The sequence below is a fragment of the Dermacentor andersoni genome, chromosome 2 (genome assembly GCF_023375885.2).
Source record: "Dermacentor andersoni chromosome 2, qqDerAnde1_hic_scaffold, whole genome shotgun sequence".
In the NCBI taxonomy this organism is placed as follows: Eukaryota; Metazoa; Arthropoda; class Arachnida; order Ixodida; family Ixodidae; genus Dermacentor; species Dermacentor andersoni.
In genome coordinates, this window is record NC_092815.1 from 53276350 (window position 1) to 53303003 (window position 26654).

The 26654-nt window shown below is 44.4% G+C and overlaps 1 protein-coding gene and 1 long non-coding RNA gene across 2 annotated transcripts in view; one reads left to right on the forward strand and one right to left on the reverse strand.

Moving 5' to 3' along the window:
• Nucleotides 1-26654, reverse strand: part of LOC126542310 (gonadotropin-releasing hormone receptor-like) — an 84292-nt gene that overhangs the window by 11621 nt on the left and 46017 nt on the right. The window lies entirely within an intron of this gene.
• Nucleotides 18756-23736, forward strand: LOC129387712 (uncharacterized). Its single transcript, XR_008614892.1, has 3 exons — nt 18756-19129; nt 20232-20333; nt 23653-23736. It is a non-coding gene; the product is annotated as an uncharacterized lncRNA (long non-coding RNA).

The following is a 26654-nucleotide window of genomic DNA, read 5'->3' on the forward strand; positions in this document are numbered from 1 at the left end:
GTGAATGTCTAAAAGGAATACAAAAAGCAATGTGCAAGCACAGACATCAGCGACAACGAACTCAAAGGCAGCCGCATCGGCAGACGCAACTCAGCGTGCCTTTTTGGCCGCGCTGTGACCACAACAGTGCACTCGGGCCTATTCACCCAGTACAGTCGATGGGTGAACGACAAGCTGTCCCGGAGAAACCATTAACAATTAATCGCGATCCATGAAACGCACAACCGACGCACACTCAACATGGGCGCAGGTACACACATGGTACACAAATCAACCGGCGAAACCCCCGGCACCCTTCCAAAACGTTCCCAGCGGCGTGCGTCAGAGGGCCGCACAGGAACATGAAAGAGGTGGATTATGGGAAAATTCAACCAGGACGATAACATATGCAAAGTACAAAACACTGTCGGCGTCCAGCGTTGACCGTCGTTTAGGCAAAAATAATTCCGAACCATGGAAACCCAACCACGCATGCCCAACCATGCAGGCCCTCCATGTTGGGCAAATGGGTTACTGAACTAATTGAATTTCTCATGTAAAGTATGTCAGAAAAATAGTAAAGTACGACTTACACACAACCTACACTCTTAAACAAATGTGCACCCTTTGGGTCGTATCTTGTACACAACAATAATCGTCATCTGTCTTGCTTGCGTTCCCTTTCTTGAAAACGCTGCGCTCGCTACTTTCCTGTGGAGAATGCTCTGTCATGCTGATAACGCACTTGCGGTTCGTAACTTCGAAGTACCGGGCTCGCAGCATTAACGAAAAAAAATGCGGGCAAGACAGATGACGATTATTGTTGTGTGGCAGGATACGACCTAAAGGCTGTTTTAGAGCGCAGCTCTTTGGCGTCCGTTCCTGGGTTTCGCGTCGTCGTCGGCGTTGTCGTCGGCCTCGTAACCAGCTCCGCCCCCCTTTCATCCCCCCAGCGCTAGCAGCGACCGACTGATACCGCTGGATGCCGCTGACGCCGCTAGAGAGTCAAGATAACGTGACTGCATAGAACACCGTCGCCGCCATGCAGAAAGAGGAGGAAAGGGTCCCCCCCCCCTGTTCTTGTGTGGCGGATAGGGTGCTCTTCAGTTGCCGACGCGCCGGTTATTTCACGTAGGCCCCGGCACGTCGACGAATACGTGACCACCTTCCCACGGCTAGACCTGGTTCTTAGCGCTGCGGAAGCGAGGGTATCATATTGTTTGTGTCGGCATAGGCGGCGTTGTTCCTGAAACCAACTCCGCAGCTGGGGTTGACTCACTATCGGCGTCAGCGGCATGAGTCAGTCGCTGCTATCTCTTCCCTCCTCCCTTTATCGTGTTGTCCGCTTGCTGCGCGCGCTTCTGCCCCCATCGTTTGCCGCTGGGTGTACACGCCGCCCCCCTCCCCCCTCTTCCTGCGAGTCTCCGGTTGTCAAAGCGCCGGCTCGAACTTAATTCCTTTCTTCGACTTCACATTCTACCACGGAAAAGCCAATCCGGACAGAAAGCTAGCCGATGAATTTCGTCGGTTGCAGTCCCACAAACTTGACACCATCACCGCCAAGTGCCTCGCCATGACTGAACAGCCGCACTACTTGTTGATCTCCGCTCTTAACGTACGCTCCCTTGCCGCACATGCCAAGGACGTACACCACGATCACATTCTGCGCCATTCCTCTGTACTTTGCTTTGCTGAAACCTGGATGGATCCCGAAGAGCCTCTCGAAATCATAGATTTCCTATACTGCTGTGGTGCTCGCAGAGACCACAACAGAGCGGCGGGAGTCGCTATCTACTTGCGCACAGGTCTCTCTGCAATACCAGTCGAAATGTTTGGCACGTCACATGAAGTTGGCGAACTGTGCGCCGCAAAGTTGCCCAACGGCTTGCTGGTAGTAGCTGCCTACTTCGCCCCTACCGCACTCACGAAAGACGTCGTGCACTTCCTGCAACTCGCATTAACCGTCCATCGATCCACACCGATGTTAGTAGTGGGGGACTTTAATGTTGACATAAAGAGAAACAGCAATTTCCTAACACTTATGCGGGAGAACATCCCGTTCCTCTCGCTCGTAACGCGTCCCACGGCTGTGACAACCTCGCGAGGCACTTGTATAGATCTCGTCTTTGAGAATCAAGCATTGGTGTACCAAGTCGAACATATATCAGTCTATTTCTCCGACCACAAAGCTTCCTTCATGACTGTCAAGAACTGTTAGTGGAGTCTTTGTTAAAGGAATACGTGTGAAAAATAAAAAAAAAATTCTGTGATAGCGCATACATGTGTTGCTCGATTTCTTTGCCTCAATCTATCGAAAAGGTGAAACAGCTTATTTGCTGCGCTCAAATTTCGCATTAGGAAGTAACGTAATCGTCGGTAATTTTTTTTGCTTAAGAATGTACATACTTGATAGCATCGAATTGTAATTTGAATATACAACAAAATATAATTATGTTACGCAGCAACTCAAAACACAAACCCCTTCCGCAAATCTTAAAGGCCATAAAGCAGCGCGCCCGGTTCCTTGCAACAGCTCCAGATGACGCTGGCCTCCGCCGCGTCGCGGCCCACACAAGGGGCCGCGTTTCCACACTCTTAAGCACTCCTAAACGCTCTTAAACGGGAGCCGATCCCAAAGATAGCGCATTGTCGGGCCAACCTCCGGCGAAGGGGAAGCAGGAGTTAAGCACTCCCCCTACGTGGGCCGATCCCGAAGATATTGAAATACCGGGCCAAACGGTGGCGGAAGTGCAGTTCGCCATTAAGGGGCACACATACACAACTTCGCTGGTCATCCTTCTTCACAGAGTAGAAGGGCACTGAGTTTTTTCGTATACATGTATATAATCTTCCTTCTTTTTGCTTCATCTAAACCTCTCCATCTACCTTATACCGCTATCTATGCTGTGACGAATCCGGTCCTATCAATCTCTTTTCTGCTTTTTTTTCACCAATACTCTAAACGTCTCTTGCTTGTCTCGACTGCTGGCCGGTTGATGCTTCCGTCCACATTAAATCGAAGCGCTTCTGGAAGGTGTAGTACATTACTAACGGGTCTCACTGTTTGACTCTCTTCACATCCCATTAGGATGTGCTAGGTGGTCTCCGGATTTTTTATGTAGCATAGACGCGCCTCATTTTGTTGCGACTATTTTCTCCGGCATGTTTTTGTCATTAGGTAACCAGCTCGAGCCTCAAACAGCATCGTACTGTCCTTTATTCTATCGTACAAATTTTTCCTTCTAATTTCTTTTTTCCGAATCCTGTAAACCTCCATGGTAATTTTTGTTTCCATTCTTGGCATAAAATTCGCTGTCTCTGTTTCTCTCACTTTCTTTATGATGACTTCTGGTTGTCAATTTTCAATTGCCCTGTACTTGGTTGCCGACATTCTTGACCTCTTCCTCTACCCTGTGTCCACGCTTTTCAGGTACAGATACTTGTGCACTTTAGACACCCATTCATTTTGAATCATGTTCCTGAGCCTTCAAAGCTAATTTTGCTCTGCGCTTCTCAGACTTCAAAAGAGGCCCAGCCCATGTCACCATGCCCTGCCGGTTTTACCGTGTGCGCCCAAATTCATCCGGCCTACTCATCTCTGGGTAACTTCCAACCCCGATAAGATATCCGATTTTAAGCAAAGTATGGCATCCGCGCACCACCTTAGGTTTATTGTGGCCCCAATGTGATCTGTTTCATTGTTGCTGCATTCTGCTTCCCCTTTATTTTCAAATTGTCTTGGTGAATGCTTTAGTAAGTCTTTCCTTCGCTTATGTATACGCCAAGATATTTATACTACTTGACTATAGGTATGACTCGCTATCGAACTGACACCACGAGTAATTACTCGTCCCTCCATTAAAGATCATAATTCCTGATTTCTCTGTGCTAAACGTAAGGCGTACATTTGTCTCTGCATTGCCACAGATATTCACAACCGTCTGTAAATCTCTTGCATTGTCAGCTAGTAGCACTTTGTCGTCCGCAAATATCAGTCCGGGGCCTTTCTGTTGCACCATTATCCAATACGCAAGAAAAGTGACCATTCACAATACATTGCCGACTCGCAAGTATCGGAAGATGGATATCATGTATACACCATGGGCACTTACGGTTCTATATATCCTTTTTTATCTTATTTATAAGTACTGCGATCTTAAACAAGGTCTTAGCAGCGTGGTACACGAGTAAGTTTGTAAAACAAAATAAATACAAAGATGTGGAACTGCACTAAAAAAAAATTCTGCACACAAGCGCAAGAAACAGGCGCAAAAACAGGCGCTTCAACGTTACTTCAGCGATTTTTCCAATCATACAGTAAAGCAGTGCTATCACTAACGATCTCAGCAAGTGCAAAAAAATGATTTTTATTAAAGATATGCCTTGAAAAGTGATAATTAGTCCTGTGTTACAGTTTTATCGGCCAGCTTATTCCAATCTACTATAGTTCTAGGATAAACTGAATATAGTTGAAGCAGTTGACACGTGTTGTAAATGGAGTTACAGCTAGTGAGCGTCGCTGTCTGGTAGCGTAACCTGTGGTATAGGTGATAATGTGAGACGTGTCAATGTTGTAGTGACCATTTATTAGTTGGAAAAATAATTTTAGACAACATACACGATTTCTATCACTTACAGAAGGCAAGCCGCTCCTACGGTTAGTAATAAAACTACGCCCATGTGTATTGTAGATGAATCGAACTGCTTTTTTCTGTCATTTTTCTAGCTTTCCAATATCGCTATTAGTGAAGCGATATCAAACTGTGTGTGGAAGAAATCAATAAAAAACGAGATCCCTTCTCGGTTGCTGCCCAACAAACGACGCTATATTAGATATACTAGCTAGATGCGATACCGTGACTACGCTCATGTATACAAAAATGGCTCGCGAGGGCCCAGGACGCGGCCCGAGCTCAAGGCATTCTGCAATGAGAACGCCTCTCCAAAGCTGCAATCACCCAATAAAAATGTTTATTCTCTCTCTCTCTCTCTCTCTCCAGTTTGCTCGACTCACATCTGCGTTTGTCCTTCATCACTTAGGTATACAAACAGATATTCGACAATTCCGGGCAACGCCTTCGACTACAGCTTTATTGTACCCTACTCTGTCTTCAGTCCGGTTTGTAACATCAAAACAAGACTCACAAAAATGGGTTATCTTCAGCGACTCGCAGGCAGCACTTGGACCGATTCGCAACTTAAGTGCATTACCTATAAACACGCCACCAGTGTACGAAACGCTAAAAGAAGTCACTAAAGCAAATGAGGCGCACCATACGGCTATCTCTCTGTGGATACCGAGGCTCTGTAACGTACACGTAAGTAGTGCAGTTGATGCAGCAGGGCGACAAATACACCAAGAGAACACGGCCACCACCCTTCACCCTTTCAATAACTACATCTGAAGTACGTTGCATATTAATAGATGCATCTTCACGCAGTGCCAAAAGAACTTGGCTCAATGTAACCGATCAGACATGAGATATTTACAATATTTATTCACTTATTGAATTTCATAACGAACCCCAGGTGGTGCCAATTTCCGGAGTCCCCCACTACCTACTACGGCGTTCCTCTTGATAAGATCGTGGCTACGGCACGTAAAACCCCACAATTTTTCAGGAGAAGCTTGTATTGCCTCACTCGTGTCGGTGTTGTGTAGCCGTACGAAAAAAATTCAAGCCGCGCGAAAATAAAGATTTCCTGTTCGTCTGCGGATTTGAACCACCGCCCTCCGGGTTGCGAGACCACCACGCTAACCGATTCAGCCACTGACGGTTTTCTCTTTATTACAAGAGACAGACTATTCAACAAAATAAAACAACCAAAGCCCTACATAAATTTAAGGTGACTGAAAACACATTCGAAAGTCAGGCAAACACGTGCAAGCGCCCAGTAAAGGCATCCAGTTCGGCACTGTTTCTTGTGCAGCATACACCCTATGAACGTAGGCAACGTATTCTTGAAAAAACGACCGAGTGCTTCGCGGTGGTTCAGCGTGCTTGTCACACATTCTACTGCGCCAAAGTCTATGTAGGCCAAGTACCACGAACATGTCATATGGTGAGTCACAGGGATCTTTAAAAGGTAGGAAACGAATTCTGTATGGTGTGATATCTAAATCCTTTTTAAGTGTTCTTTGGAAAATGTCCCAGAAGAACACGGCATCTCTACACACTCCACAAAACAGTGATCAATCGTTTAAATATGTGGACACAAACACCAGCTAGTCGACCAAAGCACCAAACAGCCCCTGTTTTTCTAGCCAGGTTTCAACAGGAAGAGTTACCGAACGTAACTTAAAGAAAAAAGTTTTGATCCCTGGAGGAATGATCATTTGACGGAGACGCTTAAGTACGTAAAGGTAATGACATCCTAAATAAGGTGAACGATAACGGGGAACAGGAAACAATGTGTCTCTGAGTGCAGCAGAAATTTCTTTAATGGAAACAGTAAAAATGTGTTTCATACTAAAGCAAACCTTAAGAAAGTGAAATCCTTCGACTACCTCCTTCAAGAAGTCCCAAGGAGCCCGTGGTGCATCTCTGACAGATGACGACACAACTATTTCTGGAAGGTAATTGATCAATCGAAGTTGTAACATTTCTCTTAGAAATGGGCTCTTTACATCACGAAAGAAGATTAACCGGGAGACAAGTTGCCTAACAAAAAAAGGTCGCATGGCCTCAACACGTGAGCTCCATACGAAAATAGCAAACACACGATGGAAAGCTTGCAACCTAAGCCGCGAGCAATGTAATACCTGCAGGACATACATAAGTCGAGCTGCTAGAAACACATTGTGAGCTTCAGCTTGGCTAAATATGGACAACTGTCGTCCCTGCTAGTTGTTAACCTTCCGTTGTACATACTTCTGCAACTTCCGCTGACCAGTGTGGATTACTATTGCGATATTGAGAGAGGTGTACACTTAGGTACTTAAAGTCTTGCGTCCACTGAATACCTGCGAAGCGAGTTGACAAAACGTACAACATAGACCAAACTAAACCCCTGAACTCTTCTTAAACTTCACTGCTGCACCAGAAGCTGACCAAAACTATTGCGTTATGGCAAGGGCACTTACCGCAATCTTATATATATGTATATATATATATATATATATATATATATATATATATATATATATATATATATATATATATAGGGGTTTTCTTCAAAGTTCAGCACGCAGGACCCGACGTAGCATACGCAGGAAAGAGACGACGAACTTTTTGGAAGACTTCCTTTACTTAACGTTTTCGGCTGGTGGACCAGCCTTAGGCTGGTCCACCAGCCGAAAACGTTAAGTAAAGGAAGTCTTCCAAAAAGTTCGTCGTCTCTTTCCTGCGTATATATATATATATATATATATATATATATATATATATATATATATATATATATATATATATATATATATATATATATATATATATATACACAGGCTGCGTTGAAGGAATGGCAGCGGGAGCCGGTCGCGCGTCTTGCTTTCGGCCGAAGAACAGAACAGGCGGCGTTTCAAGAACGCCGCCGAGAACTCGCTCGAAAAAGGGCGCTTCGTCAACGTGCTGACCTCGCCGTGAGGGAACGCGAGTTCAGGCGTTACGACAACGACGAGCCACGGATCCTGAGCTTCGCTTGCACCCCTCTTCACGGTAGTAGAAGGGCGGTCATTTTTTTTTTTCAAATATAACGATAAAGCTAAACAGGCGTCTAGAAACTGTCATTCACCGTCTGAGACTGGATAGCGCGCATAAAGTATGTGTTTACACCGTGTTAACCAAACTCAAAACCCTCACTGCGAATGTGGCAGCGCCAGACCTTAGAAGGTGTACATCTACTTTTAGAATGCGACAAATACCTTGAGCCGAAAAACGGACTCGCGTCAAAACTTATGAGACACGATCTAAAGCCAATGAGCCTAAAGAAGTTACTGGGACTGTGGCTAACAAATAGCCATCAACAGCGTGCGCTCAATGCTCTTTAAGAGTTCTTGTAGACCACAGATAGTGCGAAGAAATGCGGAGTTTCACTTTATGAAAAAACTCACTGCACGCATGCGCATTGTAGTTACGTACACTGTATGTATTCTTCTCTCTGTATCTCTATTATATTGTAGTTCTTGCTACGTTTATATTGGTTAATTTTTCTATGCAGTGTTATTATTTATACTATTTCTGTATTTGTACTGTATCTGTGGTGTTTCTGACAATGAGCATAAGTCAGTTTATAATGTACCATTTTTCTTTCTTTCTTTTACTTTTCAGATCTCTAATATTATGCGAAATTTATATGCGATAATATGTGATGCATGTCACCCATGCGAAAAGGAGTAGCCAGCCAGCACCATATTTCAGCACTAACATCTCATCATTTATTCATATCATTTGTAGGGTTTTCACCCATGCTCTTGGGACAAAAGAACGACAACACAATAGTGCAAACAATCACAAGGGCATTTCTTGCACCTTTCATAGACTAATGCCTGCTAGCCGAGTTGCTATAGCCACAAAACATGCCGATGGGCGCGCGACAAATCGCGGAAGTCTGACTCACCGCGACCGGATAACGAGCGAATATGTTCGCCCCATGCTGGACACCAACGCCTGGTCGTTCACGCGTACGGTCACGCGAACGGTGGCGCGTTCGAACAATCGTGTTCGTCAATTCCGTGTTAGGCTCCGCGAGATGGTCTCGCAGAAGCATGGCTTGCCGAGCCGAGCCAAAGACGCAGAGTCTTCTCCTTTTTTTGCGCCCAAGTTACCCCGCCGTTAGGTGGCGTTAGCAGAGTCACCCTCGCGCCATCTCTCCCAATGCGCTTCAACCAGACCGACTGCCGCTTGCATCAAGCCACGCGGCAAAGCCGGGTAACAGGAGACGGGAGCTATGCGGAAAAACAATATATCAGGGAAAGCGTGAGAGTCGCGCATCCCCACACATTAAAGAAAATGGCGAAAGGGATCTGGGTGAAAGCGCGGCATGTGCAGGGTAATGTAAAGCAAGAACGCGGTGCTGAAAAGTGAAAGTTTATTCATCAACGATGTCAGTTTACAAAGAATTGGATACAAAATTGGTACTACACAGGGAGACCCAAAGTTAGAAACTGTCAGTTGGACTCCCATACATGAACAAAATAAAAAAACGAGATATAAAGGAAGCATTGGTTACGGTGACTTTAAAGACAATTTGAAGAAAGAAAAGGAACAGTATGAAAAACAAGAAAATGTAAGCTGTTAAGGAAGAAAAAGATTCCAAAGAACACTTCTGTAATAAAGAAGCAGTGCAAGTTTATAATACAATAAAAATAGGAGCAATACAACATGTAGTATTACAGCTAGCTCAATTATTATTGCAATCACAGAAGTCAGTTGTTAGGATGAAGAGACTTGTTGCATAAAATATTTCTTATCTTGGTGCTTGAATATATGCTCCTTGGGTGATGATTTAATGGTATGTGGAATAGAATTCCACAATTTGATTCCCGCAAATGTTGTAGTGAACTTACCATGGTTTGTGCGCACAGAGGAGCAAGCTTAACGGTTGCCACAGCAGCCGAGTAGTATTAGGAGTTGCACCATTGGAATAACGTCGTGCTGACGTCACAATTTCGCTATAGGGTAACGGGGCGATGATTGAGTGGAACAGTGACTGAACACTGTAAGCGGCGCCCATTTATAGAGCCCGATTATAGAGAGGTTGCGAGTACGCCCAATGTACCATTCTTCACGTGGCTCTGATTTATCGTTCACGTCCCGGCGGCAACAGAACGTTTAGTCCGCGCCGCTATGGCCTTGATCATTGTGCCGAGGCCGCGGTTGCAAACAGGTCAAACTAACCGGCTCCTATGTTCCTAAAGAGCTGCGTGGAGTACCATGCCTTGCGAGGTTAATAGAGCAGAAACCGCTCTGCCTGAGCGACTCAACGACCCCTGTCCCCAAGTGTAGGCCATCAAGTCAGGGCACACACATACATTAATTCTGCGCCGCGAAACGAGCGTGGAGCGGGCGGGTTCCTTATCTCAGCCCTCCGTGAAAATGTCCGAAACCTCTGCATCCTTTTTGGCCAGTTTTGTATTTCGTTTGTTTACCGGCGCGATCTTCGTTTATATGTTGGTTGAGTATTCCTATATGTCCGCCTATGTGCATGTAATAAGTTTACTGCGATAGGCAGCTAAAAGCTTTATACTGAATTTAGCTGTGTCCGCCCGTCCTCCCCATTACGTAAAGCTAATAAGGTTTTTTTTACTACTACTCCAATACGTTGCACTCGTCAGGCCGTCCCTTCACCCAGAGCTTCACGGTAACCATACGCCGAAAAAAAGAAACTAGCGCTTTCGCCCATAGTGCCAAGCAGTGAAGCGATACCTAGCGCAGTAATATACCCAGCAAGTCTCGCGCTATTTCGGCTGCTTGGATTACACATTCGCAGATGCGCTCGAACACTCTGCTCTGGACGACAGCAAATTAACTTTCTTCAATAGTTTAGTTTACATAAACTCGAGGTAAGTGGATCGAGTCGAAAGTCGAGCTGGCCCATCCCAACCCGACCAGTTGCACACGCATCATGCTAAGCTGGTTGGCGACTCAATGAAACTCTCGCTTGTGGGTTGACTGCACTCGCCTCGATGCTACCTCGAATCGACCCGCTAGGGTTTGAACGCACCCGATCGCCAATTTTCAGCCCAACAAGCCGACTAGAGCCGACTTCGTCATCTTCGCTTTGGAGGTGGCGCTTCCCAGCAGTGCTTTAGTGGGGAGAGACAGCTATTTCTTCCTCCTCATGCCTATCCTGCCGTTCGTACATTATCTCCTGCTTTGTTGAAATTATTTGATCTTAGTGCTAGTTTATAGGTAAGCTGCAGAACGCGGCGTTAGCCAATCATAGCAGCTAGCCCGGCGAAAGCACACTTCAGGTGCACTATGCCACTAATAGAGAGTGGCGGAGATGTGAAATATGCGACTGCTACTCTGTGGGGCAGGAATTCAACTCCATGTGAGACACTGCGCATTTTGTTTTTCGTTATATAGTTCTCGCAAAGTATTTTACGGTGCCCGCAGGCGACATTCACCGGAATACACTGGCACTAGCGGTGGCCCATATCAGCTATCACAGTAAAGCAATACTCTGTCCACTACCATCATGGGTGATAGAACATATGTCAATGAGCAAATGTGCAGTTAAAACGTATTATGGGGAACCAGCGCACGGACAACACAAAGAGAATGCAGGACATCTCGCTGGACTCGCAAAGTGAAGGGTTATTAGAAATCAAAAATGAAGATGAAATGCATGCAAGCAATACTACGTGATCACAGGTCGAGATTCACCCCGGGAAACAATCTAATCTCGCAGAATTCGTTTACCAGACCACTGCTTCGACCTGCTATCTTTTGAGTTAGAATGTCCATCTTTTTCCAGCTTTCATGGGGCTAAATACGTCACAGGCGCATTAAACCACTCGCCCATTTTCATTCATACGTCCGAAATTCCGTGGACGTATGCAATAACCAAGAGGCTTTCTCTAGATTCACCTGCCTTTTCTTCCTCTCTTGAGAGCACGCACCTTCCCTCTCGTTTTATTAGCTCTTCAGCAGGAGCCATATAACGTTAAACTATTCCCATGTGGTTTTATTCCAATCTCCTGACGTCAAATTTGCGTAACCGCTGACGCAAGCATCGGGCGGTGACCCGCAGCGTTGCCTTAACAGCCTATCAAACGCTCTCTTAGTTTATAGGAGGTCATTCTCCTTTGCTTTCAAAACAAATAACATTGCCTACGTTGAGCGGTTTTTCGTTTTTAATTGGCTGCCAGGAGGCGAGGAGCACGCTCAACTGGAGAGGGTTTCGATGGGGCCGAACAAGTGCACTGCAAATCGATAATCCGTTGAAAAGGGTGCTGCCGGCGCCTGCGATTGGCCCGCTTTCCCTTACTTGGCTTGAGGTGGCTGGTCGAAAATCGCGGTGGCATGCAACGGAAGGTTAAGAATGCCGCTAACACGAATCCTCAGCAAGGAAGAGTTGGCAGAGCGAGGTCATAAACGCGCCGAAAGGGCTCAATAATGTTACATGGCCACGCAGAAAATTTTATTATATGCAATTAAACACATGCTCTCCGGCAGATGCGAGTAGCCAGCACCCGAGCGATCGGCGGCAGCCATCTTTCATTCCTTTCGGGACGGGGCAGCCTGCCGCTATTAAAAAAAATGAGTTTTGTTCGGCATATTAATGGATCTTTATTGCGTACACGTCACTTTGACGCTGTGAGTTCTCGCGGTTTTGTGGCGTTGCGTGACAGGCAGGGGAAGTGGGTGCAGCCCGAAAAAATTTGACCAATAGCTGAGGGCTAATGGCGAAAAGGCATCGAATGAGAAGTAACTATTTTCTTTTGTTCGGTCCAATGATGCATAATCAGTGTGTACGCATCATATTAGATGGGGAGCTATCGCGGTTTTCCTGACGTCGCGTTACAGACAGGCCCAAAGTGGGGGTGGCCCCAAAAAGTTTTTGACTAATCGCGGAGGGCTGACTGCAAAATCGGACTAGAAAAGTTGGAATAACATTACGCTATAGCGCCCCAGTTGCCTTGTTCCAACTTTAGAGTGATTGTAGTCTTTGGGCGTTGCTGGTCCGGAGTCAATCTTTAGTTGCGATTTGTGAACGCCTCCGCATTTATCACGTGATATCGCTTCTACGCCTTTAAACAACGTTTTCAGTTTTTTTTTCTTCTTTTTAATAAAACTTTAGTTTTGACTCCTACGAAGTGGCGCGTCTTCTTCTCTTGGTCTTTGTTGTGCATGGGCTGGCTCCCCACGATGAAACCACAACTTGCCCCGCCTAACATTCTTCGATGATGCAGTTAAAAACCCTGCGAGCAACATCGGCGTTGCACTATTTTGCGCGGTTTTTTGTGTACAACGCGAACGCTCAGAGCTGTGACATCCATGCATATAATTCAGAGGCTATATACGACAGGCAATTCAGTATAGTGGACTACGACGATGTTACGTGCATCGCAAAGAACTTATTGAGAAAGCCTGCTTCTTCACAAGGAAACGAGTTCAAAGCCGGGTGAGTCGCTGATGTCTACTCAACCGTGTTCGCATAAGATTTAATTATAGACTCTGTTTGTCTTACTTGAGTCGTCATCTTTGTGGACTCCCACGCTGCATGCCTTAGCATACAACAGAGAAGGGACACTCCATGGTCATCCAGCTAGTTGTGCGTTGCATCTCTGAGTGTGCCAGCAAAATCGCATATCGGGGGGCATCCCTGTATGGTCAATGGATGCCTTCGGACGGATGGTTTGCTCGACAAGTTGATATTTCATTCTTGAGGCGATAAGCGCGAGAAATTACTGCTTAAGATATTCCTGCGCTTTAGTTAAAACCCCTGCGAGCTAACCGCTACGTGAGTTGTGTCCGTGTGCATTTGTGCAACGCTGTGTCCGTCTTTCTCGCCTTCGTATTAAGTCTCTCCTCAAGGATGGATGCATTCGCACGTGCGTGGATTGCGCTGGAAATGAAGAGGCTGATCCACTGGCTTCGCACTAGTGCTCTCAACAACTGCCACTGCTCGAATATACTGCGCAATTTTGACGACGCTGATTGGCCATTACTTCTTCAAGCAGCACCGAGACTATAGCGCGCAACAAATGGATCGTTTCCTTCCCATCTTTATGGATCATTTGCTGCGCGCTGTCGCGGTCGAAGCTTGCCTCGTCGAGCTAGGCCACTATTAGTCATGTTAAGCTAGGCCAGGCTCTCTGCTGGTATGTGAAAGTTTTATCGACACGGACGTGCGGATAGTCCACCGTGCGCGTCTTCTGATTCCCGCGAGACACCCGATCACGTGATGTGAGAGTGTCCTGCTTTCCTTGCGCAGCGCGCGTCGCTATTCAGGGACTACAGTCTACTTGACCTGCGGTGTACGACCCCACGTGATAGCCTGTGTCAAAGCGCTTGTGCGCCTCCAGGCGACCAGACTCATCGCGCCCTGCTTACTTTCCTACAAGAAGCTTCCCGTGTGTAGCACACTTTTTTCTCTACTGGTGAAGAGGCATTTTCTGTTTTTCTTTCTTAGTACTTTTATTTTCTTCTGCAAATAATGAGACCTGCGGCCTTTCTTCTTATACTGCCGCACTGTATTCTTTGTGTTTGCTGTACCTTTAGCATCTCTGATCCTTCGTGTCGCTCTTTTCTTTCCTATTTCCTTTCCTTTTTCCTATCTTTAACTTCTCTTTTTATCATCTCCTTCCGGAACAGCTAATAAACCGGCGTTGTGCCCCTCTCAGCGGCAGCTGCCAGCCTGCTTTCTCCCTTATCTTTCTCTTTGTCGACTGTATATATGTTTTCATATGTAAATATTAATCAATCGATCAGTAATGTGTTTAACATGCCCAAAAATAACACGGAGGTCTGAGTGCTGCTGAACAAAGAAACAAAAAGCAAAACACGTAGAACTGTAGAACTAAAGCAGAAGGAAGGTATGGGATAAAACAATTAGATGAAAAACAAAAACAACTGCATGACACCTACATATTAGGCAGCAATACAAAAATAACACAAAGTTGCGGGAAGTAGTACACATACAGAGGAGATAGAAACTATGAGTAGATAAGAGAGGAGTGAGGCTAGAAAAAAGGCTCAAGAGAATGGGGGAAACTCGGAAGCTCGGAAGCGAAAGAAGATAACACGTATTGAAAGATATCAAGAAACAGGATATGGCAGTTACAGAAACTTTGCATTGTGTGGCGTACAATATCCGTGGTAAAGTAAATAAACAGAATATTTCTTATTGTGGAAAATATGTTTCTTGACCTTGCGATGTGCCGCATATGTTGTATGGTTATTTCATTTACATTTTTCTTCCACGCAAAGCTTCTCTTTTTTTTTTGTTCTTTTTATTCGCGCGAGCAAGTCGAATGAGATGTGATAGATGGTTGCGTCAGATGCGAACATTTTGCGGGCTACACAGCTCGCTGTCTTCCTAATGCAATCACTGCGCCGTTTCGCACAAAGGAACGCCCAATTCGCGAGCGAAATTCGAGCGCCCGCCATACTGAGCTCCTCGTGCAACGTGTGCCTCTTGAATCGAATTAAGCGCGTCGTAGAAAAGCGTGCCCTTTCGTGCCGTGTCCATGCGCAGCGTTCCAAACTGTGCGTGTCCACTAGCGAAAGTCGAAGCTTACTTGCATTCTCCGTTATATCTCGCTCTACTTGCATTTGTTTTATTTTGTGTGAGTGTGTGTGTGTGTTTTCACAAACAAGTATATATTTGCACCATTTGTTTTCGAAAATCTTTACTCAAGCTTGCAATCCAGACGTAGCGGCACACTGGGCGTAAGAGGATATATGTTTTCATTGTATCGATCTGCCGCGTGAGCTGGCGAAGGCCCTGCTAGAAACATTTTCTTAAGGTTGTAGAAGTTGACTTTTTCCTTTAGGAGTCGCTGCTCCAAGAGCTCTATTCTTCTGGAGAAGTTATCGCGATCAAATAAATAAAGTTACGAGAAGCAGGAACGCAAGCGCCAAAAATGAAAATCCACTACACATTAGAATTTCTGCGCAAAGTATATGCGGTACCGGCAGTACTAACCTGTATGTACAGGAGGGAGAGATACCATTTTAATTATAACTGGAGAGGTCATAGTCTTGCTGATTCATGCTGGGTGATGAAAGGAAGGGAGTGAGAGAAAAGAAAGGAAAAATACCGCACACGCCAGCCAACACGCAGAAAGCGCGCTAGAACATCCAGCTCATGTTAATTTACAGAGGCGAGGCCTCTTATCCCCAAGGAATGTTTGCGCGCCCTAATAAGCGTTCATGGCAGGCGCTGCACAGCGAAGGTACATGGACGTTCTACAGATCAAAACAAGTGTCGTAAAACCTTGATGAAGAGATGCTAAGGAGAAAAATTGTGCGTGTCATGTTGACCGCAAATAAAAACGGAGACCGTGCCCCTATGAAAATGGTCATTGCCTTTATGTTTCCTTTATGTATCCTTCTTGTGCCCTATGTGACCTTTATGATTCCTTGTCCTTTGTGTGACCTCCGGGACGCAAACTTTGTGTGTACCACATGTTTACTCATCCTAACGTATACCTCGAGGAAGTGACCTTTATTATGCCTCTAGGATGTGTCCTTTATGTTTACGGCAGGATGTTAACTGGGTGTGCTCTTTGCGTTACCTGAGTGTACACTTGAGTGCACATGTAGGTGACATAGAGTGCACATAACAACTGTCTGTACATATAACACAGGCAGATATATCTGTACAGTGTGACAGCCATTGATACACTCTGCAGAGTCATTGTAATACTAAATCTTGACTTATCCTTTCATTTGCCCCAAGAAAACAACCCTTATTATAATTATTGTAGGGTGTGCCCTTTGTGTTTACGGCGGGATGTTACCTAGGTGTGCACTTCAGTGCATACGTAGGTAACAGAGCATTAATCCATGTATGGTGCGCATGCACTCTATATATGTTACCTACATGTGCACTTGAGTGCACATGTAGGTAACAGAATGTGCGCAGTGTGCATCTTTTGCAAATAGTACAGCTAGATCTATCTGTACTGTATGTTAGTCACTGGCAGATTCAGGGAAAAGGCATTGCTTGCCCCCCTCACACTAGACATGCCGACCGGCACTAATTGTGCCTTATTGTGCGGAAAATTGAGCATGCCATGAAATAGGATGGTGTATATAATGATTTATGCTATGCATTCTCTTAATATATAAAGTATTTCTTACTTTTTCAACCTGCTATTCTCCAGTAGTAAGTCAGATGCAGAAATCTGCAGTATTTAACCTAATATGCAAGAATTTTATGAAAGTTTTGTGCCAGCTAGACCATCAAATATAGTTGATTGAATGTTTAAGACGCTTCTCATAGCAGGCGTCTTTCAGATGCTCCGCTTCGCCTCCAGTTTGGGAAATAATCTACTTAATTTATATATCTGGCTTATATATAAGCACTATGTTACCTGTGTGGGCACTCTATGTTACCTAGCTGTGTACTCCCTCGAGTGCACCTCCAGGTAACATAGAGTGCGACCAATGATTATCTTTTTACACATGCTACAGATAGATCGTCTACATGAAAGATGTATTAACTTTAACTACTGGCGTATCACAGTAAAAGAAATGGGGGGGGTGCACCTGCCTCCCCCTCCCTATCTATCTTGGCTGTATTGATCACCACGCGCCATCAACAGTACATACGTACACCAAAGCCTCATGCAGCGAATAATCTCTCACGACAAATAACAATTGCGCGGCGGCTGGAGACGCGGTGGCACGACCCGCAGTGTTCGATGGCTTGCGCTACATGAACCGAAAAAGAGGCGGACGCCTCCGCGGCCAATCCGCCGTTTATATGACTATACAACCATTTAAGTAGGTGTTCGCGGTGTTATATTGGCTTCATGATAGCCTCATCACACATAAATATCTAATACGTACATTACGATTGTCTCTATAATACCCTCGTAAGATTTCTTTGCAGCCGTCAGCGGGAAATGCAAGCGCTGCCACCTCCAAAGCTGAACTGGAGCTGCCGGTAACTTTCAGAACGCTTAGTTCGAAAGAATGTACTGAAATTGATTATCTATAACGTTTCTGATACTCTAAACAGAAAAAAAAAAAAAAAACTCGAACATTGGGAGACGCTGCCACTGCTCCACCTCAAAACCGTGGTCTTCGAAGCACTTTTTGACATGTTGCTTTTTCTACGCAATTTTTTTTTTTCAGCCCTCGGCCTTGTCATGATACCTTTCCTCTACTACTCACACAGATTATACACAAAAGTATGGTCACTAACCAATGCATAACCGGCCGTCGATGCTAAAAGTGCCTTTCTTTTTTGAAACTGCATGTGATTGCTGTAGCGAGATAGCAAAGTGGGCGAGTTGGTTACGATTCATCGTACCTTTAGCAACAGCGCAAAAGCAACGCGGAAACAGGGAAGAAACACTCCTAAGAAACAGCGCCGTGTTGTTCTGTTTCTTCCTTTTGTCCGTGTCGCTTTCGCGCTGACCAGAAGTACGAGTCATTGCTGTGTCAATATTAGCAGGCGTAGAAGTAGGGCAGCGCGGATCCCGTAAATGCTTGTTTGGGCGTACAACTGAATAATTTATAATTGTGAGTTGGCTGAGTATGAAAGTTGTGTGTGGAGTATGGCGGTATTTGATTACGCGAGCATGCAAGCAGTACGCCTGTTTCACTTTGGCCAAAGCTCCAGCTGCCGCTGCAAGCCAGCCATCGCCACATTTTGTCGTCTTTATTCCTTACGCTACGAGTAAATATGGTTCCACCTATTCAAGATAAGGCCTGACATTCTCAAAAACACGCCACTGGGCGCCATAAGAAGCGTGTATATGTGTGGTGATTCCGAATTTCTGATCGGTGGGTCTCACAGCTATCGCGGCTGCCCGGTCACCGTCCGCCAGCGCAAGGAGACGGAGCTGCACATGATGCGCGCTGATTGGCTCGTGTCCGTCGGCAAAAGTTCGCGCATAGTTCGTCTGAAATCTCTGTATATACTTTAAAAGAACAAGGCAGCGTACCAAGACACTTTAAACTCAATAATTTGTGTTTAAATACCAGTCTTTCTTCCAGCTACGACTGTTTTCAAATCTCGAAGGCCGTGCTTTTACAAAATGCCCGCTCTAAAAGAAAATGTAGATCTCGGAGGCTAATTTCACTTGTTAACCGCAGCGCGGCGCTGCCGCAGTGTGACGGTTGGGCCACGTTGTGTTGGTGTGCGCGGTGAGTGCTCGTTGCACTTACACGGTAATTGAATCATATTTTCGAACTGCCTAAACAAACTGTGATCCGTATCGTGTGCATTAACCATCAGGAAACCTCTGGACTCGTGTAACGCCATTCATTCGCCTTATGTTTCCTGTGATACGCCTGTCTTATGTGTACTACAGCGCCCGTCCGAGCTGCCTTTGTTCTCGCCTGTCCGCGTTCGCTCGTGAAATACCTGGTACTGTGGCTTCGAATTCTGGTGCGTGGAAGAATTTGTTGAAAGTTGTGCTTTCGTGCGCTGGTGTTCATCGGCAATTCGACCGTGTTCGCGCCGGGAATAGCGTCGTCGCGTGGTGCCTGCGAGACAAAGGAGCCGTTCGCCGACCGCATTGAAGGTAAGCAGGTCTGACGCTTGCGCGCATTCTCGCAGCTTATGGTTCATGTAGTAAGCTTTGTGGAACGACAGCAGAACACTTTCGTAGCGTATGTTGACCACGTTGCTGTGCACATTTAGCAAAGCGTTTCACGAGGGGAATTTCTGTGAAATGTATTATTTCTCACCGCTTACTTCCTTTATGCAGTGATGTGCTACCACCGCCGATTGTTGGGACTTAATGGGCAAATATTTACGTAAACGCTGAAAGTTACTGTTTCCTCGGTAGTTTCCCAGCACAAAATTCTTCCGTAGATATGCATTTCCGCAAGTTACGTGTGTAATGCATGTCGATGTGTCACGGGCATCGCGAGTTGGCACTCGACTGCGGTGTTTTACACTTGAGCAGATATTAGCTTTTGTGAAGATTATTTTATTGATGCAGTTCAGTTAGAAGTCCAGCTTCGCGAGAACCTGTCTGCATTGTTTCTGTTCTTCGGCGTGTTCGCGTATTTGTCTTCTATATTGCACGGCAAATATAGACCGATAATACAACAGCGAAATTTCTTTTTAATCGAGGCATGTCAATCAGACGCTCGTTTTCATTAATATTTTGATCTGAAGAACAGGATGTCAGCTCCTGCGATTGTTGTGAAAGTATGTGGGTTGTAGCACTGCGTGAATAGGGCTGCGATTTTGTTGCGATGCTTTCCACTCGATGTTTGCCTCTCTTATAGCCCACCATTCACAGCTGGCGGTTCTAGTCAATAACGATGGCGGAGTGTCAGTCAGACCACTGAGGAAAAGGAGTAGCATAGGAAAGGGCATCGCTACAAAATCGCGGCCTAGGTTTTAGACCGTTCATAAACGATTGTTTTGATTCTCTACATATTTAGGTTTTGGTGATAATTTCACAGATATTCTGATGTTTGCTGCTGGTTTTATTCCCGCCTGAATTTTAAAATATAACAGTGTAACCTCGTGAGATATAACTACGAGACATCTGTACAAGCAGGCACAGATTGATGTGAGAGTCCCTTATTTTTTTCAATTCCACACGACACTGTAAATCACACGCTTGAAGCTTTACGTCGCAATAGATTAAACCTTTCTTACTGTTGAAGGTTATGCGGGTTCTGGAGTCAAGCCTACAACCTGTAGGAACCTGCTGCGCTGCTACATACTGGATCGCACAATGATGCACTTGACCTGCACGCTTTTACAAGGTGAGTAAAAAACTAGCTGCACTGTGAGTTGTAGGATATGCTTGTGTAATATGCAATCATTTTACTGTGTACGTGTGCCATTTCCAGGATTTCTAGTAGCAGATCACTTGCACAATATCTTTTATTTATCTAGGGAGCCTTCAGTTGAAGCAATGTAACTAAATTAAGTTCTTCTGAGATAAATATAAACAGGGCTGGAGTGACTATGCAATGTATAGGCGATACAGCTGTATATTATTCGATCCAGATTGCTTTTTTAGGAACGTCATTGAGGAACACGAGGGTGTCTATGAGCCACCCGAGAGAAACGGAAGGCTTTGGTTACGTTAATTATTATGTAGTCACTTCTCACACTAATACCTGCACACCTGAATTCTTCCCTCTTCTCAGTCACAATTATGTATTGCATACCATAGTTCATCTAAAGAATACCAGCATGAAGACAGTAAAATATCCTGATTTATTAGGTAGCTGCCAAATTACTAGTCACAGTATGAGTGCTCAATTTTTAAAGCAAACAATCAATTATCCTTTTAATGTGGCAAGTTCAATATGTGTCTCAAGAGCTCGTGGGCTTCCCGGTGGAAGCGGGTCTCCTTTATATGTCACAGAAGTTTAATTGGTGATAATGTGGTGTAGAATGCTGCTGAATCATAAAAGTCAGCCCAGTAGACTAGTTGCAAGCCCACCATGGCAGCACAGCTAAAAGCAGAGAATTCACTGTTGCATTGCATTTTTTTCTCCGTTTCGCTGCACTGGTTCAGTTGATAACACAAACTTGTCCTATGCTGTCATTTATCTCAAATGTGGAGAATCTTTTTTACCTTCTCTTCTTTATTACTTGTCAACGGCCTAATACACCAGCTTCCCGTGACACGCAAACAATGCGGAGTACTACCTAGAACTTATGCATACATCTGTGGTTTGTGGTGCCATACGCTTACCACCTCAGATGTTTCAGTATGTTACAGGGAGGCTTGCTTCACACTCGAGCCACACTGCACTTGGTGCAATTTTGAAACAGCCACTTTTTGATATAGTGTTAATTATTTGTTGCACTCTCACTGAATTCAGGTTTTATACTGTGAATAATGCGCTCTCTATGGTTGTACGAAAAGGTTTTAACAACCTGGGTTCTTGGGCCATTACTATTTCTAATGTACATTAATATACCCAATAACATTTCCTCACACGTGCGCATTTTTGCAGACGGCATTCTTTATCGTTCCATCAAATGTGCCGATGATCATGCAATCCTCCAAAAAGATCTTGAACTTATTTCTATTTGGTGTAACACTTGGCTAATAAAGCTTAACGTTTCTAAATGTAAAATTATCTCTTTTAGCCGCAAGCATACTAAACCCACGTTTCCTTATCACATAAATAACATCAGTATTTTGCATGATAGTCAAATAAATATCTCGGTGTTCATATATCTTCGACTCTTTTATGGTCAGCCTACATTGCATACATATGCGCCAAAGCTTCAAGATCATTAGGGTACATAAGACGCAAGTTGCATAATTCTACTAATCACATTCGTGAATTGGATTATCTAACATTTGTTCTCCCTCAGCTTGAATACGCCGCATCCGTCTGGTCTCCCCATCAGAAATACTTGATCGAAAAACTCGAATCTGTCCAGAATAGGGCTGCGCGTTGTTACGACTATAACAAAAATATCCTTGTTTCATAAATATGTCCATAATACAGCACCATCTGCCCTGCCTCTTGAACCTCATTACAGGTCACACCGGCTGTACAGTCAAATTTCATGCGTATCTACGGAACGACTAATTCATTTAATACTCCGCTCTTCCAAGAGCCATTCGCCTTTGGAACAATCTTCCTAATGCCATTGCTTATGAGTGTGACCAGGAAAAATTCTGATATCTTCTAGCATCGCATTTTTCCAAGCTCTCCATAACCTAACATGTTATTTTTTCTTGAGTTTCCTGTTATTATTGTGCTACTACCCCTTAAGTACTGTTTCATTATAGTCAAATATTGTCCCGCTCCCTTTAATTTTATTGCTCATATTTTACTTTGTGAAAATTTCTTGTTCACTGACCTCTCACATTCAAAAGCATTCAGTTTGTCATTTGCAAGATTTTTTAACACTACCTTACGGCACGTTAGCGTATTTCTTACAGTGTATTTTTTGTATATGTATTCACATATGTATTCTAATTATTGTATAACCTTTGACTGTACTCTGCCCACTTACACAATGCCTCTAGGGTCCTGTAAGGTATCTTTAAATAAATAAATAAATAAATAAATGGTTTAGGCAGAAAGCCTCCTAAGTAATGCTGTCACACAAAGGTTGTATAACAGTGTGGTATGTCTTAAGGTTCATACATAACTAAATCTGTGGCCTTCAAGCCCTAGCTTTTTCAACACAATTGTGTGTGCAACAAACACCGTGCTTTTTAACCACTATTCTTATGGTGACAGACTTCTGTCTGTTTAAAGTAAGCGGTCCAATCTGTCTTACTATTTCTGGTTAATGCCACTGCATTGTTGAGTGTTGCTGCAATGGTGGCGGCTTCAAGGCCAACTAGATGTCCCAGACTCAGCTGAAAGCATGGACACAGTGTTTGTTTCTTTTGATGATGGTTGTACGTGTGATTAAAGCCTAAACAACTCGCCACGCGAATAAGACCTTTCTTGCTTGTGAAGCAGATGCTGCTACATACACAGAATGTTTGCCTCCCACCTTCTGTGGCATGCTGAAGGTAGTAAAGTGTTGTGCTAAAGGTTCAGTAGAATGCACACCTACAGCCTGCAACTGACAATAAAGATGTGTAAGAACTACAAAAACTTTGTGAAAATGTGAAAAATGCACAGGATATTGTAACGCCTTTCAATTTGGCATTAGAATGTGTGCGCGGCTAACTTTTAACCACATTACCTTATGGCATCGACAGTAGCGTTGCGCGATGGGAGCTCTCCTGGTAGATACTGGCAAGTTTTTGCTCGTGGCATAGTGAGGGCCTCAACTTTGGCAACCTCGTTACTTGAGGTACCACACAAAGGATTATTGGCCAGTTGCCTACTCGTACAGTTCATGTACTACTTAGCAGCTGCTGCAATAATGATTAAAATAATTTGTGAGCAGTTTCATACCTGAGTGTACTGGCAAACAGTGCAGTCTGTTTCAAACAACTAGTTAAAAGCTTCTGTGTCGCCCTGATGTTTTTATGAGCTATTTTTGACTGCTGCAAGTTTCTTAGCTGTGCATACAGGCCAAGCTGTTCTTGCGTATATGAATATTTTTGAATAAGTGAGAAAGATTGGCTTTTGTTTCGTTTTTCAGGTGCCCTGTGAGCTCTCATCCAAGCACCGCATTCCAGAGGTCTGCTGTGAGCAGACATGGCAAATTGAAGTAACATGCAGATAGTCCAATAAACTACTCGTAATTTCAGACTTTACAAAGTATAGTCAAAACTTTCTTTTAAAAGTGTAAGCACTAATATAACCTAATTTTCCAATCAAACATTACATTTTATATTAGTGAGAAAGACATAACTAGAACAACAGCAGCACTGCAGTGAAGAACGTACAATGGTACTCAAGTGTTATACTGAAATATATGAAGGCCAATTAGTTTGTAAGTTTAGAACGAATTGGCATGAATTTCTGCGCCGTAGCTGTGTTCCAATCCTTATACTGCATCATGTAGGGAACAGTAACTGTACAATGAAACCAATGCAAAACAATAAAACGCACAAAAAGTGCATAAATATAATATGGGTACAGGGAACTCTTCATCTATGCATGTCTTTGCGAAATAGAGGATTTAATCACTGGGGCTACATAAAGGATGCATAAAGGTGGGACATACGAAGGAAACATAAAAGCAGTGGCCAAATTTCAACATGGAGGAAATATAAAGGACGGTAACGTAAAGGATGCACAAAGGAAGGACACATATAGGAAACATAAAAGCAGTGGCCAAATTTCAACATGGAGGAAACATAAAGGACGGTAGCATAAGGGATACATAAAGGGAGGACACATGAAGGAAACATAAAAGCAGTGGCCAAATTTCAACATGGAGGAAACATAAAGGACGGTAACATAAGGGATACATAAAGGGAGGACACATGAAGGAAACATAAAAGCAGTGGCCAAATTTCAACATGGAGGAAACATAAAGGACATTTCCTCATGTGAACTCCGGGAAACATACAGTAAACATAAAGGACATAACCATTTTCATAAGGGTGGAAGAGAACACAAGAACGACGCGGGCGGTAACTTTCAACTGGATTATTCACGGCAACCCGTGGCAATATATATGAAGTAGAACATGCGCAGGACGCAACAAGAACACTCATCAGCCTTGCCTGGCAACCAATTATTAAAAAAAATCCATCTCCGATTGAAACAACCTGATGGAAGTATCACTAAAACAGTCTTGGCCTTTCTTTTTTTATGTGATATGCCTCCATCAGTTCGCGTGCAGTCAGGTCCTGGCTTCTCCCCAGGCTTTGCTTCGCTACGCTGATGAGTGTTCTTGTTGCTGCGTTCTTCGCTTGTTCAATTCGTCTGTATATTGCCACGGGCTGCCGTGAATAAACCGGCTGAAAGTTCCCGCCCGTGTCGCTTTCGTGTTCTCTTACGCTGTTCCCGTCTTTATTTGGGGTCAATATGATAAGCAGTAAATACAAACTAAGCCAAACTGAAGTTCTTCTGAAGGAGAAAATAGTTTGAGCTGTATTAGCAAACCACGCTTGCACAATAACAAGAAAGCCTCTCTTACCGTGCAAAGAGGCTTGAAAAGCCAGAAAATAGAAAAATAAAGAAGACTAACCACTGGTGGTGACTCCAGCTGGAAGTTTCCGCACCACTGTGCCATGACGTCAAAGATATTTACATAGCCTGCTCGGGCACAGTTAATATATTTATCATTAAAGATGTACAGCAATGCATTCTGAAAGAGCCGAAGGTCGAACCTAGCGATCTTCAATAACTTTTGCGGAGTGAAATCAGGGCATATACGAAACAATGGTTTGACGTCCATGAAGGCTCGATTATGTACCTGCCGACGTTGAGGTTACATGGAATGGTATCGTGGTATAGCGCAGCAATTCACCAACAGAATAAGAAACGACAGACGCACACAAGCGCTAGCTATCAACAACGAACCTTTAACTCAGAAAACCCGCCGTGGTTGCTCAGTGGCTATGGTGTTAGGCTGCTGAGCACGAGGTCGCGGGATCGAATCCCGGCCACGGCGGCCGCATTTCGATGGGGGCGAAATGCGAAAACACCCGTGTACTTAGATTTAGGTGCACGTTAAAGAACCCCAGCTGGTCAAAATTTCCGGAGTCCCCCACTACGGCGTGCCTCATAATCAGAAAGTGGTTTTGGCACGTAAAACCCCATATATTATTATTATTATTAACTCAGAAAGGTTTTTTTAATTAAATAAATTATGGGGTTTTACGTGCCAAACCCACTTTCTGATTATGAGGCACGCCGTAGTGGAGGACTCCGGAAATTTAGACCACCTGGGGATCTTTAACGCGCACCTAAATATAAGTACACGGGTGTTTTCGCATTTCGCCTCCAACAAAATGCGGCCGCCATGGCCGGGATTCGATCCCGCGACCTCGTGCTCAGCAGCCTAACACCATAGCCACTGAGCAACCACGGCGGGTAAAGGTTTTTCTTTTTTTATGATGTGTTGGTTTTAATATTGCGTCCATACCATCATGTATCGTAGAGGTGTGATATTGCTGTGCACGCGGTTTTGTGTGCGTAAACTACGACCGGTCCCGGAATTAAAACTTCGTTGTTGAAAGTCAGAGCGGCAATATGCGACCCATATTTCCGCTCCAGCTATGGGCTACACCGCGAACGCCATACGCAACGGCTAACTAGGAGGATGAAAGAAAGGGATAAGGCAGAAATGTTAACTAAAATGCGTCTAATTGGCTGCCCTACAAATGCACACACATACACACACACACACACACACACACACACACACACACACGCACGCACAGGCACAATGCGCACTACGCACACTGTATAGAGACAATGTGCACTATCTGCTCCATATATGGAAAAGAATTAATTTCGCCGCATACTCTTAAATATGGCTGTAGTAAGATACTCAAAGTTAGATTGCGCGTGAGCATTATATCATCTTCGTCATCTCTCTCTCTCTCTCTCTCTCTATATATATATATATATATATATATATATATATATATATATATATATATATATATATATACCCCATGGCCAGCGTCATGCGCTTGAGCGCGTGGCCTCCTGAATAACGCGTGGAGGTTTGACAGCTGTGTC